The 9763-nt window shown below is 42.2% G+C and overlaps 1 pseudogene across 1 annotated transcript in view; it reads left to right on the plus strand.

Moving 5' to 3' along the window:
* Window positions 1-8758, plus strand: part of LOC311131092 (cilia- and flagella-associated protein 57-like) — a 32931-nt pseudogene extending 24173 nt beyond the window's left edge. Inside the window, exons 16-21 of the transcript in view lie at window positions 1717-1860; window positions 6976-7091; window positions 7225-7359; window positions 7764-7907; window positions 8096-8222; window positions 8565-8758. The product of the transcript in view is annotated as a cilia- and flagella-associated protein 57-like (transcript). The remainder of the gene's footprint in view (window positions 1-1716; window positions 1861-6975; window positions 7092-7224; window positions 7360-7763; window positions 7908-8095; window positions 8223-8564) is intronic.
* The last annotated feature ends 1005 nt before the right edge of the window (window positions 8759-9763 follow it).

Genomic DNA, 9763 nt, shown 5'->3' on the forward strand with positions numbered 1-9763 from the left:
CCCAGTGTCCTGGCTAAAATGATGCATACCATCATGGCCACCTAATCATCCCCAGCTTCCAGTTGGCTCATTCCTCCTCCCTCCTCTCCCCTGTAGCTATTCCCCAGGTTGTTGCTGTAAATGAGAATGTGTTCTCACTCAACTTACCTGGTAAAATAAGGGTAAAATATATTTTTTAATAACTATCCACCACTCTCTTTTTTTTCTCCATAAGGTTACATATTAAAATAAATAAAATGCCATTTAGCAGACGCTTTTATCCAAAGCGACTTACAGTCATGCGTGCATACATTTCTTTGTGTACGTGTGGTCCCGGGGATCGAACCCACTACCTTGGCGTTACAAGCGCCGTGCTCTACCAGCTGAGCTACAGAGGACCATGTTGTGTCCCTGCATAAACAAAGCATGAACAAAGAATGCTGCTGTTAGCGCAATTGATGTGCGAGACACTGGGACACTGGGACACTGAGACACTGGGACACTGAGACACTGGGACACTGAGACACTGGGACACTGAGACACTGGGACACTGAGACACTGGGACACTGAAACACTGGGACACTGAGTCACTGGGACACTGGGACACTGAGACACTGGGACACTGGGACACTGGGACACTGGGACACTGAGACACTGGGACACTGAGACACTGGGACACTGGGACACTGGGACACTGGGACACTGAGACACTGAGACACTGGGACACTGGGACACTGAGACACTGGGACACTGAGACACTGGGACACTGAGACACTGGGACACTGAGACACTGGGACACTGGAAATTCAGCGTTACAGCGTTATTGAAATTTAAAGGCAATGTTCCCGCGTCAGCGGAGACTGCATACACGGTAAACGCTGCAGATATCGGCTCAATAGGAAATTACCTTTACATTTCTAGCGTGCTATATGTAACGCTTCAGCGATACAGATTGAATAGAGCCCCTAATTGATTACTGTCTTTAATGTGTAAATGTCACAGATGCTGTCTATGAAAAGATTACCCCCCCCTACACTCACACACACATTCACCCGCATTCAAGATTAAACGCTTTCAAATAGCTAATTGGACAGAGAGTAAATTCTAATAAAATGGTCCCACATCAAAAGAGGAGCCCCCAGTTCAGTTCAAACACAGATCCATCCTCCTATCCTTCCTCTTCATGAATAAAGATTCACACTCAGCAGCGTAGCCGTGGCAACTGTTGTTCTAACGCCCACCGTCTCTAACGATGATACATTTGAACATTAAAGATGCCTCCGAGAAGTTAAGCTTAAACATTAGATTTGTTCACTTGTATTGTGGAACTATGGAAGTTACATTTTACATTTAATTTCATGGGATATCAATGTTGGAAGAGGATTATGAATGTAATTGAAATGTAAAAATAACGCAAGCCAAAGACTATCAAGAGAATGGGTTGATTTCATGGCGTATTTAAACAATCTAACAACCTGTTGCGTGGCAACATTGCTTCATGGCTTGTTATATTCTATGAGTTATTACATGGCAGTTAAATTATTGTCAGATCTGAGGCCTGTTTCTGCTGTCTTGCCAACTCCTATGGTTGTTGCGTGACAAAGACCATATGAGTTGGCAAGACAGCACAACAGATCTGGGACCAGCAGGCTAAGGTCTTGTGCCTGTGTAAGAGAAATGCATCCATGATCTGATCTGAGGCCTGTTTGTCTTGTCTTGTCCTTTATCCCTGTGTAGGAGAAATGCATATACGACCTGAAAAAGAAGAACCAGGAGCTGGAGAAGTTTAAGTTTGTTCTGGACTACAAGATCAAAGAACTGAAGAAACAGATCGAGCCCAGAGAGAACGACATCAAGGAGATGAAGGAGCAGACCCATGAGGTAAAACAAGATGGCTCCTCTTCCTCCTCCTGTATCAGTTCTTTAACAGGTTAACTGTATTTGTATTTGTATTTATTATGGATCCCCATTAGCTGCTGCCAAGGCAGCAGCTACTCTTCCTGGGGTCTGGCAAAATTAAGGCTGATACGATTTTAAAAACATTACAATACATTCATAACAGATTTCACAATACACTAAGTGTGTGCCATCAGGCCCCTACTCCACTACCACATATCTACAACACAAAATCAATGTGTACGTGTGTGTATAGTGCATATGTTATCATGTGTGTGTATGCATGTGTCTGCACCTATCTTTGTATTGCGTCACAGTCCCTGCTGTTCCATAAGGTGTATTTGTATCTGTTTTTTAAATCTGATTCTACTGCTTGCATCAATTACCTGTAGTTCCGTGTAGTCATGGCTCTATGTAGTACTGTGTGCCTCCCATAGTCTGTTCTGGACTTGAGGACTGTGAAGAGACCTCTGGTGGCATGTCTTGTGGGGTATGCATGGGTGTCTGAGCTGTGTGCTAGTCATTTAAACAGACAGCTCGGTGCTTTCAATATGTCAATACCTCTCACAAATACAAGTAGTGATGAAGTCAATCTCTCCTCCACTTTGAGTCAGGAGAGATTGACATGCATATTATTAATGTTTGCTCGCTGTGTATATTCAAGGGCCAGCCGTGCTTCCCTGTTCTGAGCCAATTGCAATTTTCTTAATTCCCTCTTTGTGGCACCTGACCACACGACTGAACAGTAGTCCAGGTGCTACAAAACTAGAGCCTGTAGGACCTGCCTTGTTGATAGTGCTGTTAAGAAGGTAGAAGGACAGACTTCTCCTCATTTTAGCTACTGTTGTATCAATATGTTTTGACCATGACAGTTTACAATCCAGGGTTACTCCAAGCAGTTTAGTCACCTCAACTTGCTCAATTTCCACATGATTTAGTTGAGGTTTAGGGTTTAGTGAATGATTTGTCCCAAATACAATGCTTTTAGTTTTTTAAATATTTAGGACTAACTTATTCCTTGCCACCCTTTCTGAAACTAACTGCAGTTCTTTGTTAAATGTTTCAGTAATTTCAGTCGCTGTAGTAGCTGACGTGTCTAGTGTTGAGTCATCAGCATACATAGACACACTGGCTTTACTCAAAGCCAGTGGCATGTCGTTAGTAAAGATTGAAAAAAGTAAGGGGCCTAAACATCTGCCCTGGGGAATTCCTGATTCTACATGGATTATAATGGAGAGGCTTCCATTAAAGAACACCCTCTGTGTTCTGTTAGACAGGTAACTCTTTATTCACAATATAGCAGGGGGTGTAAAGCCATAACACATACGTTTTTCCAGCAGCAAACTATGATCGATAATGTCAAAAGCCATACTGAAGTCTAACAAAACAGCCCCCACAATCTTTTTATCATCAATTTCTCTCAGCTAATCATCAGTCATTTGTGTAAGTGCTGTGCTTGTTGAATGTCCTTCCCTATAAGCGTGCTGAAAGTCTGTTGTCAATTTGTTTACTGTAAAATGGCATTGTAGCAGGTCAAACACAATTTTTTCCAAAACTTTACTAAGGGTTGGTAATAGGCTGATTGGTTGGCTATTTGAGCCAGTGAAGGGGGCTTTACTATTCTTAGGTAGTGGAATGACTTTTGCTTCCCTCCAGGCCTGAGGGCCCACACTTTCTAGTAGGCTTAAATTGAAGATATGGCAAATAGGAGTGGCAATATCATCCGCTATTATCCTCAGTAATTTTCCATCCAAGTTGTCAGACCCTGGTGGCTTGTCATTGTTGATAGACAACAATAATTGTTTCACCTCTTCCACACTCAAAATTCAAAATAAAAATTATTGTCTTTCATAATTTGGTCAGGTATACTTGGATGTGTAGTGTCAGCGTTTGTTGCTGGCATGTCATGCCTAAGTTTGCTAATCTTGCCAATGCCAAATCATTAAAGTAGTTGTCAATATCAGTTGGTTTTGTAATGAATGAGCCATCTGATTCAATGAATGATAGAGCTGAGTTTGCCTTTTTCCCAACATTTCATTGAAGGTGCTCCAAAGCTTTTTACTATCAATCTTTATGTCATTTATCTTTGTTTCATAGTGTAGTTTCTTCTTCTTTTTATTCAGTTTAGTCACATGATTTCTCAATTTGCAGAATGTTTGCCAATCGGTTGTGCAGCCAGACTTATTTGCCATTCCTTTTGCCTCATCCCTCTCAACCACACAATCTTTCAATTCCTCATCAATCCACGGGGATTTAACAGTTTTTACAGTCATTTTCTGAATGGGTGCATGCTTATTAGTAACTGGAATAAACAATTTCATACACACCACGGACCAACAAATATTCTTTACATCAACAACATAGGAATCACTACAAAACGTATTGTATGACCTCTTATACACTATATTATGCCCAGACTTTGGAACTTTGGTTTTCCTAGATATGGCTACTATATTGTGATCACTACATCCGATGGATCTGGATACTGCTTTCAAGCACATTTCTGCAGCATTAGTAAAGATGTGAGTAAATACATGTTGATGATTTAATTCCTGTGCTGTTTGTAACTACCCTGGTAGGTTGACTGATAACCTGAATCAGGTTGCAGGCACTGGTTACAGTTTTAAGCTTTTTCTTGAGTGGGCAGCTTGATGAAAGCCAGTCAATATTTAAATCACCCAGAAAATATACCTCTCTGTTGATATCACATACATTATCAAGCATTTCACACATGTTATCCAGATACTGACTGTTAGCACTTGGTGGTCTATAGCATCTTCCCACAAGAATGGGCTTTAGGTGAGGCAGATGAACCTGTAGCCATATTACTTCAACTGTATTTAACATGAGATCCTCTCTAATCTTTACAGGAATGTGGTTGTGAATATAAACAGCAACACCTCCACCACTGGCATTTCTGTATTTTCTGTAAATGTTATAACCTTGTATTGCTACCAATGTATCATCAAAGGTAGTGTCTAAGTGAGTTTCAGAGATAGTCAGAATATGAATGTCATCTGTTACTAGCAAGTTATTAATTTCATGAACCTTGTTTCTTAAGCTACATATGTTAACGTGGGCTATTTTGAGCACTTTTCTAGGATGCTTGCTTGTTTTCATTGCTTTACTGGGAAGCTTAGCAGAAGTAGATATTCTCATGTTATTTATGTTAGTGCAGGGTGAGCTGCACACAGTGGACTTCCTACTAGGGCACACTGCATCAGTGCTAACAGCTTAAATCTGGTTCATAGGCACATGATTGCTGCGAACAATAGCTGTAGGATCAGCAGAGGCATTCAGGGCAGTTATAGGGACATACATTAGGTTACTTACATTGTGTCTACCAATGCCCATGGTATAATGTAAATTTGCTAAAGCTTATGATGACTCAGCGACACAATGGTAAGGATTAACTGAGCTGGGCTTGGGTCATTGATAAGTCATTGTCTCAACACAGCCTTATAATGCTGTGAAAGGATCCAGGAACCCAAATGATTTGGGTGGATCCCATCCTCCTTATAAAACGTGTTTTCTTTCCAAAAGGTATTGAAATTGTTCACAAAAGTTACACCCATTGAGCTGCAATAATCACGTAGCCAGTTGTGAAGAGAAATAATCCTGCTAAAGCGTTCAATGCCAAGATTCAGAGAGGGCACAGGGCACAGATATGATGGGTCTTTTATTAGTGTCTTTTTTATTTTATTTAATTTTTTATTTCACCTTTATTTAACCAGGTAAGCCAGTTGAGAACAAGTTCTCATTTACAACTGCGACCTGGCCAAGATAAAGCAAAGCAGTGCGATAAAAACAACAACACAGAGTTACATATGGGGTAAAACAAAACATAAAGTCAAAAATACAACAGAAAATATATATACAGTGTGTGCAAATGTAGCAAGTTATGGAGGTAAGGCAATAAATAGGCCATAGTGCAAAATAATTACATTTAGTATTAACACTGGAATGATAGATGTGCAAGAGATGATGTGCAAATAGAGATACTGGGGTGCAAATGAGCAAAATAAATAACAATATGGGGATGAGGTAGTTGGGTGGGCTAATTTCAGATGGGCTGTGTACAGGTGCAGTGATCGGTAAGGTGCTCTGACAACTGATGCTTAAAGTTAGTGAGGGAGATAAGAGTCTCCAGCTTCAGAGATTTTTGCAATTCGTTCCAGTCATTGGCAGCAGAGAACTGGAAGGAATGGCGGCCAAAGGAGGTGTTGGGAGAGAGTCAATCAGCTCTTTGAAATCCAGTTTCAACTGTTCAGAGCTGCCCTTCATAATGTCATTCAAACCCACATGGACTACGATAGAATCGATGTCCATGTCCTAGCATAGTACATTCAGCTTAGTAATATCATTTACTCGAGCTCCGGGATTTGACATTGTTTTTGCACCAGGAACAGTCACATTTCTTACCATGGTGCTGCCCAAAATCACGGCTGGCAAGAAGGACGAGGAAATCCGCCCACTCCTGTCATTGTTGAATTTGTTGAAAACCATCGCTGAAATGTCTCTTGAGTAGGTACATACAGTGAGGGAAAAAAGTATTTGATCCCCTGCTGATTTTGTAAGTTTGCCCACTGACAAAGAAATGATCCGTCTATAATTTTAATGGTAGGTTTATTTCAATTTATAAAAATGTTGACATGTGTTTTTCTGGATTGTTTTGTTGTTATTCTGTCTCTCACTGTTCAAATAAACCTACCATTAAAATTATAGACTGATCATGTCTTTGTCAGTGGGCAAACGTACAAAATCAGCAGGGGATCAAATACTTTTTTCCCTCACTGTAAATAGTATTTGTATTCTATCAGCAGTTGTCCACAGTAGGCTAACTGAAATGTCTCATTGATTAGAATGAGAATTGAATGTTCACTGAAACAAATCAGTTCCTACTTTTGTCATCATTGATACTTATTTAAACCGCCTGCCAACTTTTAGCCCCTCCTTCATCTAAATGGAAATGACCACTGTGTCCATATAGATAGGAGTGGATCAGGGTTTATATGAGCGCTATAGATCAGCTGAATGAGGGAGAGGGAGGAGGAGTGGAGGATATAGAGATCAATGCTATGGGCTTCCTGTACTCTGTAGATGGAGCAGGAACTGGATACCTTCCACAAGAGAACGCTCAACAGGAACTGGACATCGCTGAGCTGAAGCTCAAACTCCACACCACCGACAAGGAGATGCACAAGGGACTGCAGAAGGTGTGTAGTGTGTGAGAGAGAGGGAGAGTGATACCATTTTAATTTGAGTGCATGGCAGGTGTTTCTATTTGTGCTTTTATCTTTGTCTGACTTTTATCTGTTGAACTTTGTATGACCAACCCCTCCTCCCCAGGTGAGGGATGTGGAGGCCCTAGTACGTAGGTTCAGGACGGACCTCCATAACTGTGTGGGCTTCATCCAGGAGCCTGAGAGGCTAAAGGACAGCATGAGAGACCTCTACGACCGCTATGTACAGAAGAGTGATGTGGTGAGAGAGAGAGAGAGAGAGAGAGAGAGAGAGAGAGAGAGAGAGAAGAGAGAGAGAGAGAGAGAGAGAGAGAGAGAGAGAGAGAGAGAGAGAGAGAGAGAGAGAGAGAGAGAGAGAGAGAGAGAGAGAGAGAGAGAGGAGAGAGAGAGAGAGAGAGGCAGGTAGAGAGAGAGAGAGAGAGAGAGAGTTAGTTAGTTGTTTTTATCCTCTTTCACGCAAGCTGGCAGAGTGAATTGGTTTGTAAAGTTATAATGGCTAAATTGTTTCTAAAGTGCTGGTCTAAGAAAAGTTATTCCTGAGCAAGTCTTTACCCAGAGGCTAAAGAATGCAACTGGTCATGGATAAGTAAGTTGGCTACTGTGTATTCATTGGAATCAAAGATGGCTTCTCTTCATGTCTCTCAGGTGGATATAGTTGGTGTGGACACAGACATCCAGAGGGAGTACGCCTGGCACAGGGAGCACCTGGAGAGGAACGTGGCGTCCCTGAAGAGGAAGCTGGCCAAAGACGGCGTGGTCCACCATGCTGACAACGTCAAGATCCTGCAGGTGACAGAGACAATACTTTTCATAAAGGACTGTTGGAGTGTCCCACACAATGATCATAGAATTAGTGACCACAAAACAGAACCGCTTTCATTCACATATATTAGACACCCCAAATCTATAGGCTGTTTGTTCTGTGGTATTCTGTGACTAACTGATTGATTAATTGATTCATTCATTGATTGCTACAGGAGAATGCAACTCTGATCAGAGAGATAAATGATCTGAGACAGGAGTTGCGTCTGGTGTGTTCCCAGGTCCACGACTACAAGAGTCTGATGAGAAAGCAGGGCAAGAAGCAGACCAACACTCTCAAAGGTGACCTGTTTCTCTCTTATCTGTCTGATTTACAGTAAAGACAACTGATTGCAGATTTCTACTCATTGGAAAGAGTTTCCTGAACTTCTCTGAAGTAGAGCATTCATTTTTCTAGCCACTGTGTGAAGAGTCTGTAGGATAACCTTTACCATGTGGGGAAACCACCTCACTTCATGGAGTTTATATTATCATACAGGTGCTTGAGGTTCTCTGTTTCATCGCTAAGATGTTTTTTGTCCTAGTAAGGTCACTTGAAAACTAGGGAAAACTCCTATTTCGAAGTTATCCATATCTAAAGTAGTTGTTCCGTGAGCTGACTTGTTATCTTGTCTCCGTCCTCAGCGCTGCTATCTCCCAGGGCCAACCCCAGTAACATGGTGGTCCATCTGAACCAGGAGGAGGAGGGGGACCGTATCGTTCAGCTGCAGCGCCTGGAGATCCACAGGCTCAGGGAGGAGATCCAGGTCCTGATGAAGATACACCCTTATAGACCACCCTCCACCGTCAAGCTACCCTCCCTCCAAATCAACTCATAACCATCACCACCCCCAACCCCTCCCTCCAAACCAATTTTAAGCGACTTGGAAATAAAAAGGAAAACAATTCATATTAGATTTTTAATATAGCCTAAATATATATATTTCAAATGAGATAGTCCCATTTGGATTTCCAAAAGTGAATGGAAGGTGTTATTGGCAGGGTCAAATCAAAGCATTGTGTCAGACTAGAAATTCAGATATTTTTTTTAAATGACAACCTATTAATTAACAAGAACAATTTACATTGTTGGGGTATGCAAAACAGTCTACTCCATATTTATGAAATATTTTATAGGCTTGTCAGTAGGCTAGCAGATTTGTGTTTTGATTAATGCATGTGCGTGCGTTTTTTACGGGACCTGTTAGTCAACGGGTAGGCTATTCCTTCTTATTATCACCATAATAATGGGACATGGAAAAAACGGTAAGCCTATCATTCTCTAGGCTTTAAAAAGTATGGGGAAAATCTGTTTTGTCTATTTCCTTCGTGCTATCCCAACGGCGCACACCCTCTTCATGAGACGTGTTTATAATTCCAGGCTGGCGCTCGGGCTTTCCCCATGGGACTTCAGCGAAAGGTCGCGCGCTGCTCTGTAGCCCACGGATGCGCTCTCCCCTCCCAACCGGCGTCGCCTCTGAGTGCGGTGACCACACCTGCATTAGGGAAAGTCCGCTAGACCTGCGCACCGTTCCGTGAGAGCGAGAGGCACACACAATCACCCTCGGAGAAAGGTAGTCCGTCTAGTCAGAGGTGCGTTGATTATCGAGACTATAGTGTTCCAAACCGTTCTTGCACACACCAGCCGCGCTATATATGGTCGGGAATTGGAAATACCTCCCGGCGCAGGAGCGCAGATCTGTGGAGCCATTCGGTTTCGGGGATGAATAGCGACAGGGAATGTGCCAGCCCCACGCACAGGTAAACAGCCTACAGACAGAATACAAATGCCAGACAGTGCATGAATCACACACTCGATTTGATGAAGAGCCACCTAAAGCAGA

The sequence above is a fragment of the Coregonus lavaretus genome (assembly GCF_964263955.1).
Source record: "Coregonus lavaretus genome assembly, chromosome: 6".
Taxonomy (NCBI): Eukaryota; Metazoa; Chordata; class Actinopteri; order Salmoniformes; family Salmonidae; genus Coregonus; species Coregonus lavaretus.